General features: G+C 51.6%; 1 long non-coding RNA gene across 3 annotated transcripts; it reads left to right on the plus strand.

The window, feature by feature from the left end:
- LOC102160252 lies at positions 3,324 to 23,912 on the plus strand. Of its 3 annotated transcripts, XR_001300895.2 has the most exons (6): positions 3,324 to 5,006; positions 5,124 to 5,298; positions 10,322 to 10,408; positions 12,163 to 13,472; positions 13,656 to 13,744; positions 14,200 to 23,912. It is a non-coding gene; the product is annotated as an uncharacterized LOC102160252 (long non-coding RNA). The 3 variants fall into 3 exon arrangements; XR_002338431.1 differs by lacking the exon at positions 3,324 to 5,006 and having other exon boundaries at positions 5,062 to 5,298; positions 13,615 to 13,744; XR_307478.3 differs by lacking the exon at positions 3,324 to 5,006 and having other exon boundaries at positions 5,065 to 5,298.

Genomic DNA, 24,502 nt, shown 5'->3' on the forward strand with positions numbered 1-24,502 from the left:
CTGAAGGCAGATGGCTTTTTCAGACATTCTGAGTGCAGCTTTCTGAAACAGCACGGGGTCTGAATCTCAGCTTCAGCATTTTCTAAGCTGGCTGACCTTGGGTAAGTCACTCCCCCTCTCTGAGCCTCACTCTCCTTATCAGATGGAGATGATATTGATATGTCCTCAGAGGGTGCTGGGAGTGGGGAATGTGGGTACAGCGTTGAGTAAGTGGGCCAGGGGTTCCGTTGTGATGACGGGGGGTTGGGGGGGTAGGGGGGATGGGATGGTGCTCTGGGAGGTTGCAGGGAAATGTTGAAAGGCCACACCAAATACAGCTCTCCTCTGCTCTACAAGCCCCTTCCTCTGAATTTAGGGAAACACCCCAGAGAGGATAGCTGCTCTAATGAATCAAAGTGAAGTTTCTATCTGAGTGAGACTGGGAGCTGCTCAGGGAACAGCTGTCAGAGGGAAGCTCCCTTGAGGCTCTGATAGATGCACGCAGGCTCCGTTAATAGCATGACTGGAGGACAGGTGAAGCCTAGCTTCTCCCGGAGCCCTTCCTTGGAGGGCCTGGCAGGTGTGGCCAGAGCAGGGAAGGGGGCGGGGTCTGTGTGACTAGTTTAGGAAACAAGGTGAAGAAGCCCTCCTTGCCACCTCTCCATGATGCCCTGACCTGGCACGCAGTGGGTGGGTATAAGGGAAAAGGGGCACAGAGAGGCATGTACCCCAAAGGCCTGGAAAATGGGACTCAGACAAATCCCTGTTCACGGCAGTGTGATCCACAGACACCAGAAGGTGGCAACAACCCACACGTCCATCAGAGGATGGATGGACACACAGATCATGCTGTATCCATATGGTGGAATACAATTCAGCCAGAACAAGGAACACAGTGCTGGGATGTGTGACAATAAACCTCCAAAACATTATGTTGGGTGAGAAAAGCCAGAACTACAAGAACACTTGTATGCTTCCATTATATGAAAGTATGCTTCCAGTATATGAAATAACCAGAATAGTCCAACCCATAAGAGACAGTAGATTCATGGCTGCCAGGGGCTGGGGGAGGGGAGAATGGGGAATAAGTCCTTAAGGGATGTGGGGTATTATCTGTAGGCAATGAACATGTTTTGGTTCTAGATAGGTGGGGGCTGCCCAACACTGGGCATGTGCTAAATGCCACTGAATCACTCGCTGTAAAGTTGTTGGTTTATATGATGTGGAACCCATCTAAAATTTTTTTAAAAGGAGGCATGGTGGGGTGAGTCATCAGAGTTGTAATTGGACCTCTGGCCATGGCATTTCTCCAGGAGCTGCTCTAGGGATAAAGAGAAACCAGAGTCCCCCCTCCTGGACATGTTACCAGTGTCAGAATTCCCTTGGACATCTTGGGCTGTGGTACCATGAGCCAAAGACTACTTAGCTTGCTGCGCCTCAGGGGAAGTAGGTGAGGTAATTACCTCGTCCAGCTTACAGGAGGAAACTAAATTCAGAAGGGGATGTCCAGGATGATGGCACCTCCTCCTGTTGCCGGGGCAACTGGCACTCCATTGTAAGCAGCTCAAGCCACTTTCAAGAGAAGCAGAAGAGAGGATGTTGATGCTTCTCTTTGGGCTTCCATCTGGTGCTCTTATCTGCTTGTGGGCTCCCTGCGGCCCCGGCTAGCCCTGTAAATGTCACCTGGAAGATGGGGTTTTTGGCAAGTTGTGGCGAGGATGAGATTTACCATCTTGGGGGTGTGCCCTGCCATGTCCTGGGTTTACCTGGGGGATAGGGTGAGGGTTAGAGACAAGAATGCCAGCCCTCACTGTCAGACCAGACCTGGATCCCAGAGGAGGTGGCGGTAATGCCTGGAGCATAAAGGAGATGAAAGAGGACACTGTGGTTCTTGGTTCCCTATGCTTCCCAAGAAGAAGGAGGATTAGAGGGAAGATTTTTTCTTTTTTAGGGCCGCGCCCGCAGCATATGGAGGTTCCCAGGCTAGGGGTCGAATCAGAGCTACAGCTGCTGGCCTAAGCCAGAGCCACAGCAATGCCAGATCCAAGCTGCATCTTCAACCTACACCACAGCTCATGGCAATGCTGGATCCTCAACCCACTGTGCGAGGCCAGGTATTAAACCCGCAACCTCATGGTTCCTAGTTGGATTAGTTTCCACTGCACCACAACAGGAACTCCAAGATTTTTTTTTTTTTTTAAATGGCTATACCCAGGGCATGTGGAATTTCCTGGGCCAGGGACTGAATCCAAGCTGAAGCTGCTGCAACTCCAGATACTTTAACCCACTGCTCTGGGCTGGGGATTGAACCTGAATCTCTGCAGTGACCTGAGCCACTGCAGTTAGATTCATTTTTTTTTTTTTTTACCCTTTGGTCTTTATTTTATAGATGGAGAACATGAGACCCAGAGTTATCACTTTCTGAGGGTCACAGTGCTAGTAAGAGTAGTGTGGAGATCTGCTCCCAGGCCAAGGTGACTGGCTGGGAAAATAAAAATTGTTTATTTATTTAGGCTCCACCTGTGGCATTTATAAGTTCCTAGGCCAGGGATTGAATCGAGCCCAAGCTACAGCAATGCTGGATCCTTTAATCTACTGCACTGGTCTGGGGATTGAACCCATGCCTCTGAAGTGATCCAAGCCACTGCAGACAGATTTTTAACCCCTGCACCATAGTGGGAACTCTGGGGGAAGGTTGTGTTCACCACAAAAGCATGCAGCAGATGGACAGAGAAAATGCAAGGGGCCAACAGACTCCCTCAGGAGAGCTGGTCTGAGCTACTGTGATAAAGAAATTAGAGAACCAGGGACAGTGGGAAGCAGGCAGGATCACACCTTGCTGGCTTTGGTATCTGCTGGACATGGGGTCTGCCTTCGACCTGCATCACCCTCACGCTGAATCCATTTGAGTTAGACTTGGTGTCTTCCCAGCAAGCCCACACTAGTTTCTGACAATGATTTCTTTTGGTCCCTTCTTCCTTCTGCTGCTCTCCTTGAAGATATATCCCTAGAACCAAAGATGCTTGGAGACAGGATCATGGGCTCATTATTGTTCATTGTTTGAGAAACCCTAGCAAACAGGAGAAGCATTGAAAATTTGGGAGTGGCAAGTGCCTTGATTTTTTTCCCAAACAGGTATTGGAAATGATGGGCTGATCTTCAGGAGAATTTGGGAACAGATTCTGAAAGAGGTGGCTTGGCAATACGTAAAAAAGACAGGAGTGCCACTCCTGCTGTGGTGCAACGGGATTGGCAGTATCTCTGGAACGCTGGGCTGCAGGTTTGATTCCCAGCTGGGCTTAGTGGGTTAAAGATCCAGCATTGCTGCAGCTTTGGTGTAGATTGCAACTGTGGCTCAGATCTCATCCCTGGCCTGGGAATGCCATATACTGCTGGGTGGTCAAAGAAGAAGAAGAAGAAAAAACAGGAGTGATCCCTCTGCATCCCCTGTGTTCATTTAGGACGTGTCAGGCTGAACCCCATTTCCTCTTTTGCTTGTGGTCTGATGGTGCAAGGGGAAAGCATAGATCTGTAATGCCAACAGTTTGGCTGTGGACTCTGGACAGTGCTGTGACTGGACCCTATCTTGCCTTTTCTCTAACTGTTCCATGTGGGTCTTACTTCTCTGGCAGGACTGCCAGCTATGCTGGGGTGGAGGTAATCTCTGGGACCTCCTTGTGACCCACTGTTCCTGCCACAGCCTTGGGCTATGCATACTGGAGATGTGCTATAGGTTTGTTGAATTGGGTGTGGATTTTCTGAAGATCAAGGCCAGGGGTCCTAGCAAGAGCTGTGTAGTATAAAGAAGGGTTAGTGCACTTGGAACCTGAAATGGTGGGTTCAGATCCCACCTGGTTCCCTTACCAGGCACCTGGGCAGCTCTTGTTGCCTCTCTGAGCTTTACTGTCCTTTTCTGACTAATAGAGATGTTAAATGATATACACAGGGGTGTGAAAATGAAAGGAGGTGGGTCATAGGAATAAAAATGTGTTTTGAGCCCTTCTCTACCCAGTATTCTGTGATAATCTGTGTGGGAAAAGATTCTGAGAGAGAATGGATATATGTATATGTATGACTGGGTCACTTTGTTGTACAGCAGAAATTATCACCACCTTGTAAATTAACTATACTTCAGTAAAACTTTAAAAAATATATTTGAGCCCTTAACAGTGCCAGGCACTGTGCTAAGCACCCCTCCTCCCATTCCTGCACTTAACCAGCACAACCCTATGAGACAGAGTCTGTTGTTATTTCTACTTTACAGACTAGAAAACTGGATCTCAGAAAGGGAGTGAAGCTTGCATCATCGCTAAGAGCTATGGACAGAGCTGAGATTTAAATCCAGAAGAGCCTGCTTGTAGAGGCGACTGGAATGGTCTAGCACAGTGGTTCTCAAGCACTGGAATCCCCTGGAGGGCTTGTTAAAACACAGATCTCAGCAGGGCCCCTACACCAGAGTTTTCAACCCACTAGCTCTGGGAGAGGCCTGAATATCTGCATTCCTAACAAGTTTCCAAGTGATGTAATGCCACTTGCAGGACTTGGTCTAGAATGACTGCTGTAGGACCATTTTCTAACCTTACTGTTCTAGAAAAAATAGTAGGTACAGAGGAGAGGGCGGTTAAAAAAAAAAAAAAAAGACCACACCTTGAGTTGGTAGGCCAAGTAGTGTAGTCGCATGAACGTGCCCACGATGTCTCAGGTTTGCGTTCTGATCTTGACTTCACGTGCGTGCGGAGTTAATTGAGAAGCATAGACCCAAGGGGAACTGCTTAAGCACCTGGTACTCTTCACTCTCCGATGCCCGGGTCCAGACTTCTGCTCCCTGGGTCCGCCCTCGTGCTGCCAGGGCATGCCTCTCCATCCCTGCTCTCTCGAGGTCCAGTCCAGCCCGGCAAGCGTTGCCATGGCAGCGCCACCGCCAGGGATGTGGGAGGCAGAGCGCGCTCGCCCCTTTGTGCCTCTGGGGTGGAGGTGCACTCCCCCCACACCCGGCCGCGCTCCACCTCCCAGGCCCCGACCTCGGGGTAGGGTGGGGGATTGCAGGGACGTGGGGAGGTGAGGGGAGGGCAGAGGGTAGGGCCGGGGGTGGGGCGCCTTCGCCTGCCAGCCGCTCCCGCATTAAAATTTCATGGGCGCTGCAGCAGCTACAAAGACGACGACGCGCTCGGGGGACCAGAGGGAGGGAGGCTGCGGACGAGTGCGGGGAGGAGTTTGCGATGGGAGGCGCTTGCAGGGGCTCCCCCAGTTCTGCACTGTGAGCCCGGGCACAAAGAGCCCTCTGCACTGGCGCCGCAGGACCGAGGACCAGGACCCGAGGTAAGCCGCCGCCCTATCCTAACAGCCCACCCTCCCTGAGCATCCTGGTCTGCACGCTGGTAAGAGCCTAATTCTCCGAAGCTGGTGTCGAAGGTAGGTCCCAGGGTCCCAGGCAGGGTTCAGGGGTGGCACACGCTGCCTGAAGTGCCCCTCATTTGTTGGGTGAAGAGCCTCTGGAGCCCGCAGTTGTCAAAGGCAGCCAAGACTCCCGCCTGGGTGGGGCGTGGGGAAGAAATAGGGGAGTTTGCAATGGGTCTAGTGCCATGGGGGTCTTGCAGTCATGATCTGAGGGGGAACAAAGACCTTCCCCACCTCCGCTACCAGACGGTCAGGTGGGGCCTCGCACCTTTTCCATCTACCAGAAGTGGCCAAGCCTTGGAGGGACACTCAGTGGTCTCAGAACTGGAGGTGGGGGATGGGATGGTGGAGCAGGGCTCTTGAGCCCCCCCCCGTTGTTTCTTACTAAGCCCCCCCCCCCCAACCAGCACCTGCCAGTGTTCCACTTCTGGGACTCAAATTCTAGATGTCCAGCATCCAAAGGGATGGAAGGGATCAGAAAACCTCTTCGCTGAGAATAATAGTATCGCTAATGATAATAATACATCGGTTTATGGAGAGCTTACTCTGTGCCAGCAACGTGCTTAGTGCTTCACATGCATTATCACAGCAATCCCAGGAGGTGGTAAGAACCCCATTTTATAGATGAAGAGATTGTGCTCCGAGTGGGTCAGGTACACGGCCAAGGTCACATAGCCAGTGATTCTGAGTCCAGATATGTCTACCTCTAAAGTCCATGTAACACCCTTAAATGGGTCTGGGGAGATCCCAGAACCCCTTTCCACCTAGTGCTCTCCCATACACTCTCTAGAGAGGCAGGGAATTTGGGAGGGAGGGAACCAGATTTCTCCTCTCCCTCAGCGGAGGATGCTTGGCTGGAGAAATTGCTCCTTGGACTCTGCAGGGGAAGGTCTGGAGACCTGGATTCTTCACCTCCTCCCAAGCTCTAGATCAGTGGCTGCCCTGCGCCGGTTCGCTGGTGCGCACACACCCCACTGCAGTGCTGGGCGGGGAAACCGCCCCCACCTGCTGCTGGGGGAAGTGGGGTGGGAGGTGGCAGTGCGGTGAAGGATGGGTGAGATGACGTGCGGGAAGCGGTTTTGTTTTTCTAGGTACCAGCCTCCAAGTGGGTGAAGCCCAGAGCTCATTCTGGTTCCGGTGCTTTACCTCTGAAGGGCAGTCCCATTTGGGAGCGCCTGGGAGCCTGACGATTGTCTGGGCTGGTGGGGGAGGGGAGGGATGAGTAACTCCACTTGACAGACTGGGAAACCTGAGGACAGCGGTTCTCAGACTTGAGGGGCGCGGCTTCACATACGCAGATGTCCTGGCCACGTGGCCAGGGGATGAGTCAGCAGGACTGGGTGGGGCCGGGCTTCTGAGTGTTTCTTCAGACCCCCTCCAACCCTTCATCATGCAGATGGTCAGACCCTGTGTTGAGGGAATGGTGCCCAGACCTCTCCCCTCACCCCAGCCCAGAATCATGTAGCTCTCTGGGCCAAAATGTTTCCTCTGGGACACTTTTGGAGCAGTCAGCTTTGGGTGGCATTGAACTTAATCTCATACGGAGTTTGATTAATTTCATGCTGAAAGACTATTATGGGTAACATCCCGCAGGTGCCTCCTGCCCATCTGTTTTATTAGTTAATGACCCTTGGCATTGAGAAAGTTTCTGAAATCCACTCTACATCCGCCTTGCTGCAGTCTTAGCCTGTCTCTCCATTCCTTCAGGGAGAAGGAAGGTGACATCTTCAGAGGTCCCTAAAGGAACCATAACTTCTTACCATGAGTTTTAGAAGCACCATTCTCTATGTCAGATTCAAAACAAATTCAAATGACATTAAAAAATGTAATTTGGGTGCTTTTTAAACATGTAATAGAATGCATGATAATTGCAAATTTGGAAAAGATTGGGGACAAAAAAGGTGAAAACTCCATAGTCTCATCACCCCAGAACAACTGTTGTATTTACCATTTTCACATATTTCCCTGGGGTATATTTTCTATTCTTGAAAATACTAATTGAAATTGAGCTTTACATTTAGTGCTTTAGAAAAGTTACTGCAGCAGTAACTTTTCTCCATGTTTTTATGCCCTTGGCAGAAATCATCGTAAGAGAGTTGGTGTTTCATGGCGTAGATGGACACACTCTGCTCAGTTCCTTATCAATTGGTCCTGCATTGTTTTTAACATCTTTATTTTTAAGCTCCTTTCTCTGGACCTGCTTCTGCTCAAGGCAGGATTCTGCTCTTTGAATTTACCCCTCTTCGATGCAGTGTGGTGTGGTAGAAAGAGGGGGCGCCGAGTTGCAGGATCTGTGTGCTCATCCTCCTCCCCATCTACGCTCCATGTCACCTTCAGGAAGGAAGGCATTTCCTTTCTCTGAGCCTCAGTCTCCTCATCTGTAAAGTGGGAATCATAATCCCTGCTTTAAAAGGCCATTGTGAGGCTCTGACCCGGAATGTGTAAAGGGCTCGGCACCCAGTAGCGGTTTAGTAAAGACACTTGCTGCTTTAGTAGACCCACTGTGTGCTGGCTGCGGTCATTCTCACGGCCCCTGAATCCTGTACAGACACTCAGTTGTTTGTGTTGGGCCATTGGCTCCTCTCCTGGGCGAACCTCTGGCAATCTGAGCAGCGGTGTTTCTGGGGCATTGAGGCCATTGTGCAGGTTCAATGGGCTGGTGAATAACTTAAAAGCCAGCCCTTTGTTTGGAAAGGATCCTTCCTCTTGTCTCTGAGGCTCATCTGTCAGCTGCAGTCCACGGAACAACAGGCAGACAGACTCAGGGGCAGAGGCAAAGGCCAGCTGAGCGTGACATCTGTCTCCTCCTCCCTCTCCAGACTGATGGGATCAGATGAAGCAGGTGTCCCTTGCTCCCCTGTGGTGCCTGGTGGGCCCCTCTGGGGTCTGCTGGGCCAGGGATGGAGGGGAAGGAGGGACCAAACTAACTATCCTGTCCTCAGGGCCTCGGAGCAGCTGATTAACGGTAATTGGGAGTTCCCGTCGTGGCGCAGTGGTTAACGAATCCGACTAGGACCATGAGGTTGCAGGTTCGGTCCCTGCCCTTGCTCAGTGGGTTAACGATCCGGCGTTGCCGTGAGCTGTGGTGTAGGTTGCAGACGCGGCTCGGATCCTGCCTTGCTGTGGCTCTGGCGTAGGCCAGTGGCTCCAGCTCTGATTCGACCCCTAGCCTGGGAACCTCCATATGCCGCGGGAGCGGCCCAAAGAAATAGCAAAAAAAGACAAAAAAAGACAAAAAAAAAAAAAAAAAAAACCAAAAAAATTGACTCTGGCTACCATTTATTAACTCTTTACCAAGGTTCTTGCCGGGTGTTGCATATTCTCATGATAAGGCTGGGAATTGGGCATTACAGATGGGAAACTGAGGCTCAGAGGAGGGAAGTGACTAGCTTAGAGTCACATAGCATGTAGGTTGTAGAATCGGGATTGCACCTAGAACTAGTCTGGCTCTGAAATGTGTCTTGGTAACTACTACACTACACCACTTCCTCTCCTAAAAGTTAACTTAATCAGTTGCCTCAAGACCATGGAAGCAACTGGAATAAACCGACCCAGATGGTCTAGCAATCACCTCCAGTTGCCTCGCAGTAACAGTAAGGCTGAGGACCTCAGTGTTTGCATTTTCTACATCCCTTTTCTCCTTTATCCCCATCTCTATATTTGAGCATAAGCCTTCTGTCCCTTGGGGGTTCAACAGGACTGTTTATTATTATAATTATTATTTTTTGCTTCTTTTAGGGCCACACCCGTGGCCTATGGAGGTTCCCAGGCTAGGGGTCGAATCAGAGCTGTAGCTGCCAGCCTACACCACAGCCACAGCAATGTGGGATCCGAGCCGTGTCTGCGACCTACACCACAGCTCACAGCAATGCAGGATCCTTAACTCACTGAGCGAGGCCAGGGATCAAACCTTCAGCCTCATGGTTCCTGGTCAGATTCGTTTAGCTGCGCCACCACGGGAACTCTGTTTAGACTGTTTAGAATCCAGTTGCACCATTTTATAGCTGGGTCATCTGGGATAAGGCACCCTACTTGGAACCTGTTTCCTTATCTGTAAAATGAGAATAAAAAGCCCAATGCATTGTTTTTTCAGGTAAAGGTGTTTCTCCCCACCCCCACCCCCCCACAGCTCAGGGGTTCCATCGTTTGAGGGAGATTTGAGTATAGAAGCTCCTCTGTTGTGTAGGTTGTGTTTGAATTCGTCCAGAAACGGTGCTTTCTGCGCATGTGCAGAAGCCTCATTTTTTTTGCCCCCTCCGCGTGTCTCCAGCAAGGCGCCCTGCACATCCCGTTATTCCCAGGAGCTTCCGTCATCTCTCAGCACTCACTCATCCAAAGCAATTTAGGCCAACATCTCTCGTATGCCTCAGCTCTCTGTGCAGCTATTTTATTCCAGAGTCACGGGGGGGGGGGGGGGAGAGAAACCCAGAAGGATCCTAAAATGCAACCAAATGCATGTTTCCCTGGCAGCTGTTCTTTCCATTCCCAGGAACAGCACAGAGTTTAGGGGAAAAAACTGAGTATGCATGGGTGATGTTAATGAGCAGTATAGGCCATGGCAGTCATAATAATGAAAGAAAACAAGAGAATGCAAGCTGATAGCTAATAGTTATCATATCATGTAACCCTCACAACAGCCTTGTGGGGTGGGTGCCATCGTTATCCCAATTTCATGGATAAGAAGACCAGCCATTTGCTTGAAGTGGTAGAGCAGGATGAGAGGCCATATGTAAAGCCCATAAACTTTCCAAGGTGTTTGGGTGTTCTGGTTGGCACTGGCCCCGCCAAGGTACCTCCTGGTTTTCCGTTTCGCTTCTGATCTACATCCAAGGAGATCAGTTTTGGCAGACACTGTGATTTCAGAACAGGACTCTGGCATCTATTCTCCAGTGTGCTCATGGCTACATCTTTATCCTGCATCCCTTTCTTTCTCTCTCAATGACAGCTGGAGGTATGTTCCCGCCTACCCATGTCATTCCAGACATGTTCACCTGGCCGCCATGACCCTAACGGCATCAAAGGAGCAACCAAGGTGACCCTTCCTCTCCTTCTGTGTACCCCTGGGGGTGGTGGAGACCAGTCTCATGCTATGTCGTCAGATCCACAGGAAATCCCTATGTGCAGAGACCTTGTGAATTTCAGAGGTAGGAGGGAACTTGAGGATCCCCTGGGGTCCAATCCCTCAATCAAAGCTGCCCTAATGGGGTCCCTGACCTTGGCTTGAAGTAGGGGTTGGGTGAGGTCTGTGCGGGAGCTGAGATGTTGGGACCTGGGAGCCCACCTCCAGGTCTCTGTGTGGCCTCTGATCTGATCCTTCTTGGTTTTTGTCCTCTGTCATCACATCTGAGTTTTGAAAAGCAAACTTGGAGTTCCTGTTGTGGCTCAGTGGTTTATAAACCTGACTAATATCCAGAAGGATGCGGGTTTGATCCCTGGCCTTCTCAGTGAGTTAAGGATCTGGTGTTGCCGTGAACTGTGGTGTAGGTCACAGACTCGGCTTGGATTCTGCATTGCTGTGGCTGTGGCATAGGCCAGCAGGTACAGCTCCAATCCAACCCCTAGCCTGGGAATCTCCATATGCCACGGGTGTGGCCCTAAAAAGACGAAAGATGAAAAGCAAACTCTATCGAGGAATAATTTGCATGCAATAAAATGCACCCGTTTAAAACACACATTTTAATGTCTTTTGATAAATACATACACCTGTGTAACTACCACAATCAAGATCTAGAATGTTGTCATCACCCTAAAATGTTCCCCTGTCAATCCCTCCCAGCCCTAGCAAATCACTGACCAGCTTTCCATGCCTACAGATTAGATGTTTTTCCTAAAGTTCCATTACTAGGGAAAGTGTCGTACATGGCTTTTTTTGTAGCTCAGCATAATGTTTTTGAGGTTCGTCCTCATTGTGCGTGTCAGTAATTCAGCCCTTTTTTGTCTAACCTCATGGAGGCATATCATAAACTCATCGATTTCAGGTGCACAATTCAAGGGTTTTGCATCCATTTACCGTGTTCTGCATCCATCACTACAAATCAGTTTTCAAACATTTCCAGTGCCCAGTAAGATCCCTTAGCTCCACTTACCATTAATCCTCAGCCTGCTCCTAATCCCTGGCAGCCACTAATCTACCTTCTGACTGTATAGGTTTGTCTTTCCTGGACATTTCCCATAAATGGAATCATACAGCATATGGTCTCTAGTGCCTGGCTTCTTTCACCCCGTATAACATTTTTGAAGTTCATCCTTGTCATAGCATGTATCGATAGTTTGTTCCTTCTTGTTGCTGAGTAGATTTCATTATATGAGTGTCATACAGTTTACTCAGCCATTCACCAAGACAGGGGATTTAGATTTGATTGGTGCTTTCTAAGTGGGGTATACATCCCCCCCAAGAGGGGCATCTAATCCTGTGGGATAAATATGGCCCTTATTTCTGGGGCATCAGTGTTACACAAGATTTACTAAAAATTTAAATCATTAACTGGGGAAAATAATTTTTGGAACACCTGATATGTGCCAGGTGCTGGCTAAGCCTTTGAGAATAATTAATTTTGAGTCACACATTGGGTATGTGGGGTTTTGGAGGCCATAATCTCACCCATGTTTATATGACCTCAGTGTCCTTTGTACCCTCTAGACAGCTGCCAGCTTGATGCAGGAGCTAGTTTCCTTTGAAATCTCCATTGCCTTATTCCTATCAGGGATTCTGGGTTCCCAGGGCCAGGGGAAAGGGTCGTTGTGTTCAAACAATGCTTCTCTGAGCAGAGCAGGGTCTATTTACAGAGTTCAGCAAGTTCCTGGGACAGAAGAGAAAGAAGGGAGTTTCTGGCATCTTGGAGATGCTCACCATTGCACTGGAAAGGAGCCTTGCAGATAAGTATTCAAACTTACCAGCCCATAGCCTACCAGCCTGCCCTCTGCTGGTCTGTGCAGGAAAGTACAATATCCCAGAATTCTCAAGGGGAAGAGAAATCCATGCAGCAGCTCATTCACTTTCCCACCTCTACGCCACAAACAAAGCTTGTCCCTGATTTACGGGGCCCCCAGAAATAATTTTCCTACCCCTTTTGGCATCAAGGTTAGTATTCTATAAACTCCACCATCAGGAGCTTCTGAGCTGAGTTTAATGACCTTACCTTGAGCACCTGTAGATGTGGAGTCAGAAGACTCCTTGAGATGGGCTGGCCCTTTCCTCCTGAGTTCTGATCCTCTATCATCATATTGATACAGCTTGGCTAGGGCTCTTTTGCCTGGCAGTCAAGCAGGGACTTCAGCACTGTGGCCCCAGGGCACATACTTCACAGGGTGAGGGTCCAAGTACATCTCTAGCCCTGGACCCATGCCTCAAGCTGAGGTACTGGCAGCAAGCTCAGAAAACATACTGAGAGGGCCCCTGACTCTCCTGGCCCAGGTCTGCCAGTTGATGGCCATCACGAAAAGCAAAACCTGGGAGATGGTCTTTGGTTAGGATTCGTGGGCATTCTCTGGGCTTCTCCAGACTTGTGACATGGGGACTGCCTGCCATCGGGTCCCCAAGCTTTTCCTGATGCCTCAGAAGAGAAAGTGGAAGAGGAGGGCGGGTGCGGGAAGATACCTGAGGTTGGGCAGAAGGGCCCCTTCTACGTCCCATCCACTGCCTCCAGCTACAGGTTATGACTGTACGCTTTGGGTGGAAGTCTGGACTGGAAAGGCCCTGCCTCCCAGAGAGACTTCCCACGGCAGCACGGGAGGCAGAGCTGGGATTGGACTCTGGGTCCCCAGCTCTTGTCTGATGCTCTCGTTCAAGCTGTCATCCAGCTGAGTTTGCCTTGCTGTCTCTTGGGTGGGTCACGTTCTACCATCGATGGGGACAGGGAACCAAGGATGTTCTGGGGCAGGAGGAAGGGTGGTGGGGGCAGAGTGCCTGGGCCCACCCTCCCTTGCTCCCAGGCCTTCCTGTTAGTAGAAAGTTCTGGCCTGGGCTGGGTGGGGAGGGGGCCTGGGTATGGTTTTCTCCTGCGCTGTGTTTGGATCCTTTGTCTTCCAGGATGGGCCTCTGGGGTCTGCGTAGGGTAGGAGCCTGGGCTGCCAGCATTTTGGCTGGGTGCTGTCAGGTAAGCCTGGATAGGTGTGGGGGAGGGGGGTTTCACTGAACTCAGGTCCCCAGGCCTCAGCCAAATGCTGGAGCCAGGGGCTGGAAGGCTTACTGTGTGTGGTCTTGGTGGAGGTGATGGGACTGAACCAAGGCCACCGCAGGTGGGGCCATGGCGGAGACTTCAGCATGTTCCTTCATTCAGCACAAGTATGGACCACGTGACTTCTCCAGGATGATGCTGAGGAACCAGAGGTCAAGACGAGGTGTGGTCCCGCCCTCTCAGATCTTCATGTAAGAACATGCTTCATCACAGCTTCAGTGAGGGAATGAGCTCCCCATCCTGGGAGATGTAGGGGTGTGTGCGCGCGCGTGCGCGTGTGCGTGCATGCCTTGGGGGGGGGTGGTACAGAGGTATCCTTTCCAGGAATGTCATAAAGGGAAGCCAAGCTTCCCAAAGACGCTGAGGGCCCTTTCTGCCCACCTGGGCCCTTCCCCTGATGCCTGTGGGGCTGGCTCTGGGCTCCTTTTATTGCTTGTACACCCCCTGTGCAGCCCTGTCAGGGAGGGGCGTCCTCTCTGTGTATTATTAGCATGCAAACCCTCACCTCAACCTAAGTACTGGTGGCACGGGGAGGAGGCTGCAGGGGAGGGGGTGTCTTTGAAGGTCCCCCCCCTTAGATGTGGGCTTAGGCTGTAGGGAGTGGGAATGGAGGCTAGGCCCTCACCCTCATCTCCTATGCCCCCAGGCTTCTTGGCCCCGCAGCATCTCCAGGACACCCAGTCTGGTCTTCTGGAGAGCCTGGGTGACCCTGGGCACAGTGACACAGGGAGCAGCCGCCGGTGGTTTTCTGGATAAGACCTCACCTTTCCTGACTCCTGGGATGGAGAATCTCCTGGACAAAGGCCCCTCCTGGTTGGTGCCCAGCCAAAGACAGGACCCAGCTCTGGAGGACAGCTCAAGGGGTGGGAGGAGGGCTGGCAGCTGGCCGCCCCCTCTGCTTCTCTCTGGCCCCATCTGCCAGGCCCTCCTCCCCAGGCCTGGAGGCCCCTCCTGACCCCCCGTGGACTTGGTTTCTCCTTGCAGCCCTGCCAGCCATCAGGCAGAGCTCCGCCTGGGCCAGGACAGGGGCAGGAACGTGGGATGGGAGTCGGGTAGGAGCTGCAAGTGGGAGGCAGGTCGATGCAGCCCTGGGGTGCCGTTGGCTGGAGTCTGTCTTGCGCTGTGTGAGTGATTCTCATTTTTGTGGGGGATTCTTGGATGGGGCCTTTTGGTGCTTCTTTTCTACCTGACAGTCAAAGGGAGAAGGCAGGATGGGCCTGGGGGTGGGGGGTGGCTGGACCTCTTGCTGGGGTGTGGAGCTCTGGGAGGGGCAGTGATCCTGAAAGGAGAGCAGTTCTGAGAGATGAGAGACCCTGCCTGGGGGAGGGTCTTGCAGAAGGAGCCAGACACTGGGCCTTGGTCCTGCCATCCAAAGGGAATGTTCTGGAATTGGCCTCACCTCAAGGCTTGAGAGGTCACCCCAGCTCCATCTCAGACCCCTGCTCCTTGTCACAATCCTGTCCTTGGGGAGCAGAGACAGTTAGGGCGGGCTCCACACGCAGGCAGCTTCCCCTGTCACAGAGCTACACCCTCGCTTCCGTGCCCCATCCCCATTCTCGCCTCTTCCAGCCCCTCAAGGGTGGCCCGTCCCAGGACTTGCAGGACAACAGGCTTCCTCAGGCAAACTTAAGAGCCTGATGTCCTTTTCCCAGGGTGGTGAGGGACCTGTATTAGTCTGCCTGGGCTGCTGTAACAGAATACTGTGATTCAGTGGCTAGAACAGCAGAAATGTATTTTCTCAGGTTCTAGAGGCTGCAAGTCCCAGATCAGGGTGCTAGAGATGGTTTGTCCTGAGGCCTCTCTCCTTGGCTTGCAGATAGAAACTTCTTGCTCTGTTCGCACATGGCCTTTTCTCTGTGCATACACAGGGTGAGAAGGCGAGAGAGAAAGAGAGGGAGAGAGAGAGAGAAAGAGAGGGAGAAAGCAAGGGTGAAGGAGAAAGCGAGGGTAAGAGAGAAAGGGAGAGAGAGAGAAATAAGGGAGGGAGGAGGAGAAATAGATGACTGAAGTCTCTTCCATTTCCTATAAGGGCACCAGTCCTGTGGGGTTAGGGCCTCATTCTTATGACCTCATTTAGCTGTAATGACCTATGTTAAAGCCTATCTCCAAATACAGTCACCTTAGGGGTTACAGCTTCAGCCTATGAATTTGAAGCCCGGTGGGGGGACACAGTTCAGCCCATTGCAGGTGGTCAGAGCAGACATGGAAAGCTGAAAGGCTCCCCTTCAGAACTCCCGCCCCCTAATAGGGAGGGGAAGGAGGGGCAGAGGCAGGGGAAGGGCTCTGCTAGGCTGGCCCAGGAGTCTTGGGGAGACAGCAAATGAACGGGCCCTCGCCCAGAGCAGCGAGGAGGAGCCCCAGGAGAGGGATGCCTTGGGGAAGGGCATGGGCTTTGGAGCCCGAGGGTGCGCCCTCTGCTGCACAGCCTTAGGCAAGTCGCCTCACCCCTGGGAGTCCGATGTTCACTCTGAAACAGGATTGCTCCCCTGGGGGGCACAGGGAGAAGTCAGTGAAATCATGCGCCTGGCTCTTAGTAGGTTTCAGTAAACACTCCCATCTGTCGGGGAGTTCAGATGTGGGCTTACCTCTTTTTGGTACTCTGGACTGTAAACTCAGCATCTTCGGCCCAGAGGCGTTCCTAGCCTGTTTTTCCATTTGTGTGTTCTTAATATTCCTCTCTAAGCAGATCGAGCAATCAGCTGCATTGGCCTGGCCTCCACAGTAACTCCCAATGCCTCCTTTAATATCTACTCCTCTCATTGGAAGTAAGCGCCTGCTCTGAGCCCTTCCCCGAGCTGCTTACTTGAGGGGAATGTAAATGAAGACGTGCTTATGACTCCAGCCTTCAGGGTTTCACAGCCATTGGAAGATGGGGCAGAAAGCAGTCTACTGAGGCACAGGTTCCCAGCGCTTGGGTGGGTGGGAGCAAGACCTCAGGGTAGGCTGGAAGGGCTTCCCAGCAAGGCTGAATCAGTCAGGACCTTGGAGGATGAGAAGGATGTGGCTTAGTTGAGTTTCTAGGGGGACAGAGCACAGACTCCCAAAGTAGGTTCTAGGAGATGTTATTGCTCTTTTAAAAAAATAAAAGTTCAAATTCAGTAGGTTTCTATAGTGCAGGACTTATCAGAGCCTTTAAAAATGCTGCTAGGAATTGTGAATACTCCAGGACAGAGGATTAAGTGTTTTTCCCCAAACTTTGCTGGCAACAGAACCCTCTCCTTATGGAGCATCATTTAGAACTCTGGAGAGTCTAGGCTAGGGTTTCTGGGGGAAAACTGCAATTGTGATAGGAGGTGACAAAACTAGGGCATACTCAGGTGCTTTGTAGCATCGGCTGGAAAGGCACTACTTTCCCTGGGATTGGGGAATCTGAATCTGGTTCCAGGGGTCAGGCAAGCTCTGCGCTGTCTTGGGGTGAGGGGAGGCCAGTAGTTGGAGGAGTCAGAGGCCAGGCAGTCTGGGACAGAGGAGCTGTCCACTGGGCATGGTGGCTCTGGGGCATCAGATCCTTCGTGGGAAGATGCCAGTGTGTGCGTGTGCGTGTGCGTGTGTGTGTGTGTGGCTGAGTGTGACAGAATCTAGCCTTCCGGGAATGGGTTGGCCAGAACCAGGCAGGGGGGTTCCCGCCAGAACAAGCAGGGTCCATTTTCAGGGGAACTGAAGTGTCTGGGGGAGGCTCACAGCAGAGAAGTAGGGAAGCACAACTTCTTTGTAGGGTCTGCGTGGATAGTCTTGATTCTGGTGGGGCTGAGGGGCTTGGAGGCAGACCCCCTGCCCTGGTCAGGCCCAGCTCCCTGGCTGATTGGGGGGCGGGAGGCCTCTGGCGCTGCAGCCGGGCAGTGTTGCATGGTGTGATTAACCTACTAACCCAGGGCTCGGCCGGGACGCTGTGGCGTGTGATGAGGTGCCTGGCCTTCTGCCAACCGACTAACCCACTAACCAGGCCCGAGCATGCCCTACTAACCCCCCGCAGCCAGACCATACTAACCTTGCAGCTCGTGGGCCTTCTCAGGGGCTGGGATGTGGGGGCAGACGAGGCTTCGGAAGGCCCTGCCCTTGGCCTGGGATCTCTGTGCAGACCCGCATTCCAGGATGGGGCGTGCGAGTAGGACTTGCCCACTCTGCCACTTCCTGCTGGGTGACTGTGAGCAAGTCACCTCCCCTCTCTGAACCCCAGTTTCCTCAACAGTAGGATGGAAGGCCTACTCCCCACCTCACAGGTGGCAGTAAGAATTCCCAGGACTATAAAGCTCTTGACACCTGGCAGATACTTAATATAGATGCATATGTATCAGAGGGTGGGGTGGGAGGGACAGAAAACCTGACCCATCATGTGCCCTGGTGGGCCCTGGTCCCTCTGGGTGGTCTGCACACCGACCCCTCTGCCTGGGGCCAGACACTTGCTTTGAACCCCTAACCGTCTCTTCCCCACACTCTTTCTCCTCGTCTTCAGCTTTCTTCCCATAGGCAGCTCTTATGTTCACTTACTAACCTGTCTAACCCCAGGGGGCCCTCAACTGCACCCCGATCACCCCTTAACCAACTAACGGACCCGCGTGTGTTCTTCCTTTTCTCCTAGTGACTCCGTGTGTGTCTGCTGAGGTGCCCCCGTCCGCTGGTGCTGTGCTCTGACTTACTAACCCAGCCCCTACTAACCCTGTTTTCTCTTCTTACTAACCCCAGCCCTGCCGAGCTCTGGGCCTCCCTGGGGGCTGGTCCCCCCTCCTTTTGGCAAGCAGATGTCCAGGGGCTGGCCCTGTAGACAGGTACCCCACTTTGCTGCCCCCATTGGCTGTGAGTTCAGCATCCACCGGGCCAGCTCTGAGGCAGGGGATGGCCCTAGCTATCACACCAGCGGTCCAGTGGAAGAGGTGGTCCTGCCGGTGTGGGAGGGAGGCCGGTCTCCGAGCAGAGCATCTCTCTGCTGCTCAAAAGTCTGGTTGCCAGCGGGAGTGGGCGGGAGCAGGGAAGCCTCTGGGGCCTGCAGGTCTAGCTTGTGGCACACTGGGCTTTTCCCAGCCAAGGGAGCAGAGAGAAGGCGCCTGTGTGTCCTTCTTTGGAGAGAAGCGAGGGTAGAATTTTCTCCATTGGAAAGTGGCCTGTAGAGGTGCCCTGCAATCAATGGAGGTCACGTCCCACATGGGCATCAGAAAGGGGGCGTGTCCAAAGTCATTCAGGGGAGACTTCCCCATGTTGGAAGGCCCTGTAAAGGTCTTAGCCACATAGGGAATCACTGAGTGGAGCATTTAGTACAGGAGATCAGCCAGAGGGGGCATTTCCCATATATGAAGGATGGGAAGAGGGGCATTTCTTACACCAGAGGCCAGTGAGAGGAGAATTTCTGCCTTATCACAAGGCACTGAGAAGGAATGGCCAAAAGATCTTTCCCATCCCTGGAGCCAGGAGATCCGGGTTTCCCACCATCTACCAGAAGTAGATGCGGGCCATTTTTCCCACCAGAAGTCATTGAGAAGAATGGTCCACACCAGGACATTTGAGAAGGCTGGAAAGAAACCAGATCTTGAGTTCAGGGTTTGCAGGAGGAGGAAGTGGGAAGAAACAAATGAACCCCAGGGGTCCACAGGGTCCTGCGGCCCCTCAGACCAGCCAGATAGTCATCCCTGGCTCCCTGTCCTGTTCACACCCCTGTCCTTACCCCAGCCTGCCATCCCCAGAGCCCGCCAGCTGCTAAGCCAGGGCCACACCTGGGGGTGATTTTATGCCTCACCTCCAGTAGGCACCTCGGTTTCTTTGGGCTAATCTTTGGCTCCTTTGCACTAACTCTTGCTCTCACCCAGCTAATCCCTGCCTCGCCCTGGCTGCCCCTGGGGGCTGACCTCTAACAGCCAGCCCTGCCCAGGTGGGGGCTCCAGGCTCCCGGCCTGGCTCTGATCTGCTCTTAATTAACCTCTCCTTCACCCGACTAACTCCTGCCCTACTGATCTGTTCCTTTCAGCAGAAACTAACGGCTTGTGGATTTCTTTCTGACTAACAACAGGTCTAACACTCCTGGTTACTATTAACAGCTTGGATGTCGGCATGGCTGGGACGGGGCTAACACACAGAGAGCTGGAGCTAGTCGTGTTGGATGTGGTGACTGCTCTGGGAAGAGCTATCTGAGTCAGGAAAGATCTCAGTATTCAAAAGGAGGTACCAGGGCTGGGATATGGCTCAGGCCTAATGGAGGAGCGGTGTCTACTGAGGTGGGTCAGAAGTGTTGTCAGCCTTCCAAAGTTTTGGCCACTGGACATATCCTATTGACCCCATATAATCTACATTTGAGTTATGGGTCTTTGAAACAATAGCTTGAGAGTTTCAATGGTCCATACGAGTGGATGCAGCTTTTATAGTCCTAAGAGTGCCTATGTGGTATGTACAGAGGATGTGCCATTGTGTATGGAATTGTCAGTCACCAGGCCAGGACCTAGAGTCCTTGATTTGGGGACTTTGGAGTTTTGGAAGCCCTAGGGCATAAAACTTTAGATTGGAATTGTTAGGAGGGTTATAAATCCAACACCCATTGACACTTTAGTTCTAAATAGTTCAGCTTTCTCTTCTAACTTCTGTTCAATTTAGCTGCCCTGAGGTCATGAGAATTTGGCTGGAAGAAAGTTTGGTTGTCTTTGGGGCTGAGAGAGGAGAGAGAAGCCACAGGGTCAGGGTTCCTGGCGGGGGGTGGGAAACCAGGCTTCAGGTCGTCGAAGGCTTGGGAAGAGGGGCCGGTTTTGCTGGCTCAGTCTGGTGGTCAGGCAAGGACACTCACGGCAAGGACTAGAGAATTGGAAGCTCAGGGATGGGCTCAGAGGCCTGCCCCAAGGCCTTGCAGGAAGGTTGCTTGGGTCACTGAATACTACTCTGGGGGTGAGAGCCTCTCTGACAGCCAAGGACTCAGAGCTAATCTAGTGGCGCTAGCAGTGAGGCCTGAAGGGCGACCCAGAGGACTGAAATGCAGAGAGAAGAAGCGCGGGGGAGGCGGGGGGAATGCATTAGGAAGCGGCTTCTGACAGTGGCTCAGCTGCTGGCGGGGCCCCGGGAAGGGGTGGAGCCTGAGCTGGGGAGGCGCGTGTCTGCTGCCCTCTAGTGGCCGCTTTTCCCCATGTCACTGGAAGCCTTTCCCATTTCAGGGAACTCTTTATTCAACTACAAAGATGCTGCTGCTGAGGACCTACTATGTGCCCAGCACTGCTCTGGGGCTGGGACCCACACACACGGGCTTTCCCATCACAGTGCTTCTCTAGCTCAGTGGGGGAGGTGGAGAAATACAGGTGACGCAGTGGGATGGGTGCCATGACAGGGATGGTGGGGGCGGTGGAAACATACCCCCCCCCCCAGCCAGATGAGGATGATAGGCACCCTCTGCATGCAGGGCGCAGTACTAGGCACTGGGGATGAGTGGTGATTAAACATCATTATCACCTTCAGGAACTTTAATGCCAGTGTGTGGAGTGGGTGTGGGGTAGAGTGGGGTGTGGACAGGCAGGGTAGATCTTCTGAAAAGGAAGACATCTAAGCCAAGCCCTGGCTGGCTGGGCAGAGTCCAGTGGGGATGAGTTCCGGGCAGAGGGAATGGTGGGCACAAAGTTCCAGGGGTCAGAGAGAATCGAAGGAGTTCTGGGAGGATGGGGCGGGGAGGGGAGTGGAGCAGAAGACGACAGAAAATGGACAAGTACCAGATTATGTCGCCAGGGAATTTATCCTAAGGGCAGTGGCAGGCCATGGATGTGATCTGGGGGGCGGGGGGGAGATGGCAGAGGTGAGACTTAGGCTGACAGTTTGGCTATTTCAGCCCAGGTGGAGTTCTGAGGAACTTACAGTGAATTTTGGCCACATTTTAGAAAACTGGTTAGAACTTTTTTTTTTTTTTTTCCATTTTTCTTTGGTTAGAATTTCTTGAAAGGAGGACTCTCAGGTCCACCTTAAGATAAATGGGATCTATGAGCACTCGCCCCAGGTGGAGGTAGTCTTGCACTGACTGTTCCTGGAAGTGTGCAGGAGGGCCTCCTCAACTTTGGGACAGGGAGTGCATTGGCCCTGTGTGGCTGTGAGGGGGGACATGCAGGCCTGGAGTTTCCTTCTGAAAGGCTGGTCTCAGGGAGGGAGAAATGTGTCTCAGTGGGTAACAAACCTTCTGGAGGCAGAAGGAATGGGCTGGGCTACTTTTGAGATGAGACGGACGATGGTGGGGGGAGGGTTTTAGGATTCTGACTGAGTGTGCAAGTGTGTGTGTGTGTGTCTTTGACTTAATACCAGAGGAAGCCGACTCTGTTCTCCACCTCTCACCCCGGCCTGCTGGTGCTCACTCTGGCCCCACAGAACCTGAAGCTTGTTAGGAGCAGGACCTCCCGAGCTGGCTTCTCAGTCCCAAGAGGTGGCTTAATCCTTTAGTAGGTGGCGTGAAGGGAGGCAGCCACAGTGGTCCCTGCCTGGGGCTGTGCTGGTATATGGAGCTGGAGGGCTGGTTCCATTCCAACAAAAGACCCCAGGAGCCCTTTTGAGAGTCCATCTGGGGTCCCACTGTTTTCCTTCACTAGACCAGAGAAGACACTTTCCATGTCACTGCCTCCTGGGATGCTAGGTGTGGGGACAGAAGTTCCACTGATTAAAAAGAACATTTTTACATGGATCCAGCAATGGTGTGTGAACCTACCCTTTTGTTTTCAGCCATGAATGTAGCTTCTTTTGTTTAAAATTTTAAGATTAATAAACCAATTCACATCCAAAGGATGGCTGTGGCTTAGGAGGCAGAGGGATGTGCGATTTGGGGGGTGGAGACCCAGTGGCATTTTCAAGGAACAGGGGTGGGCTCTGCCAGCCTTTTCTCAAGACCATGGTGTTAATAGTCAATGCAATAGGTTATTTATTTTCATTTGCTATTGTGCGAAAACACACAGAACCAAACTGACCATCTTAACCATTTTAAAGTATATAATTCAGTGGTATGAAGTAAGTTCACATCGTTGTGCAACTATCACCACTCTTGCTAATTTTTTTTTTTTTTTTTTTTTGCTTTTTAGAGCTGCACCCATGGCATATGGAGGTTTCCAGGCTAGGGGTCCAATCAGAGCTGTAGCCACCGGCCTATACCACAGCCACCACAACACGGGATCGGAGACGTGTCTGTGACCTACATTACAGCTCACGGCAATAACAGATCCTTAACCCACTGAGCAAGGCCAGGGATCAAACCTGCATCCTTCTGGATACTAGTTGGGTTTGTTAACCACTGAGCCATGATGGGAACTCTTTTTTTTTTTTTTTTTTTCCCAATAGCACTACTTTGTGCCTAGGACACTGTGGCAGAGAAAAGCCATGTCTCTTCTCAGCTTCTCTCTCCTGCCTCCTTCCTTCTCTTCCTCCATCCACGTAGAAATGGTTTACCCAGCATTGCCCTCCTCTCTGGGACCTGCCTTTCTGTTCCCCTAATGCAGCCATCTCATTCTCTCCTAAGGACCTTTGCACTGGCTGTTCCCTTTGCCTGGAACATATGTCGCTAGGCTTTTTGCGTGGCTGACTTTTCTGTGACCCTCAGCTCTCAGCTGAATGCCACCTCCTCAGAGATGTCTCCCCTGATCACCATTAAAGTGTTTGTCGCTTTAATTCTCAAACATTTTGGTCCTGGACCCCTTTATACTCTTACCATGTAATAAACAATCATCCCTGAGTCCGCCTGGGCACTGCCCGCTTGCAAGGTTCAACTGACTCCCCATTTCATTCACCAAAATCTCCTATCCCTGTACTCTGCATGAAGCATTGTGTTGGGGGCCCAAGGCACAGCCAGAAGCTGCTTTTGTGAGGCTCACAGTCCAGGGCAGGTAGCTGTACTAAGCTAAGGACAGGGACCTCACAGGGAGAAAAACTAAGAGGGAGGAATCAGCACAGAGTGAGTCTCCCTTGTTAGACATTAGAACTGAGATGTTTTAGAAAGATGCGTTTATCAATTCATTACCATATTAGAAATGAAAACTGAAGCTTTTAAAAAGACTTGTATTATTCATTCATTGAAAAAAATGACAATATTGCATGCCAACATAAATAATTATTTATGAAAAGTAATAGTTTCCAAAACAAATTTAGTGAGAAAACTGCATATGATTTTTTTTGGGGGGGTGAATTTCTTTAATGTCTGGCTTAATAGACAACAGAGTCTGTTGGATTCCAGTATCTACTTCTGCATTCAGTCTCTTGCGATATCTCGTCTCTGTCATCTCTGAAAAACTCTGTGTGCTTGCTAGGGGATGAGCTGAAACCTACAAGTTAATTTCCCTCTAGGTCCCCAGATCTCAGGAATGTACCATGAGAACTGCTGCTCTATTCCCCAAACCAGAGTATTTTTTGATTAAAAGTTGTGCCCATCTGAAATTACTGTGCGTGCCAGTCTGCTTCCTTGTTTCCTGTCTGTCTCTGGTTTTGTTTATTGCATGTTTCTTGAAAGACCGGGTCCCTGAGCCAGTTGCCCGCACTCCGAGGCGCCCGGGGTGGGGTGGGGGGCAGAGCTGCAGTTCTCATATATGGCCAGCAGATGGCGGCATTAGACCAAGACTACTTACTTCTCTGTTCTTGGAACCAGGGTTCTTCTAGAGACATTTGGGGGAGGCTCCATGGGGATACTCTTTGGATTCCAGAGTTTTAGGGCACTGGGTGGGCCTGGGATGGTTGGGGGAAGGGAAGAAGCTGGGGAGAATGCAGTTTTGGTCGGAAGCTTTGGAAAACTCATGCTTATTTCTGCCAAGGGCTTCTGTTCTTTCTTTTTTTTTTTTCCCCACTGTACAGCAAGGGGATCAAGTTATCCTTACATGTATACATTACAATTACATTTTTTCCCCACCCTTTGTTCTGTTGCAACATGAGTATCTAGACAAAGTTCTCACTGCTACTCAGCAGGATCTGCTTGTAAATCTATTCTAAGTTGTGTCTGATAAGGGCTTCTGTTCTTAACAGAAGACAAGCCT

The sequence above is a fragment of the Sus scrofa genome, chromosome 14, assembly GCF_000003025.6.
Source record: "Sus scrofa isolate TJ Tabasco breed Duroc chromosome 14, Sscrofa11.1, whole genome shotgun sequence".
In the NCBI taxonomy this organism is placed as follows: Eukaryota; Metazoa; Chordata; class Mammalia; order Artiodactyla; family Suidae; genus Sus; species Sus scrofa.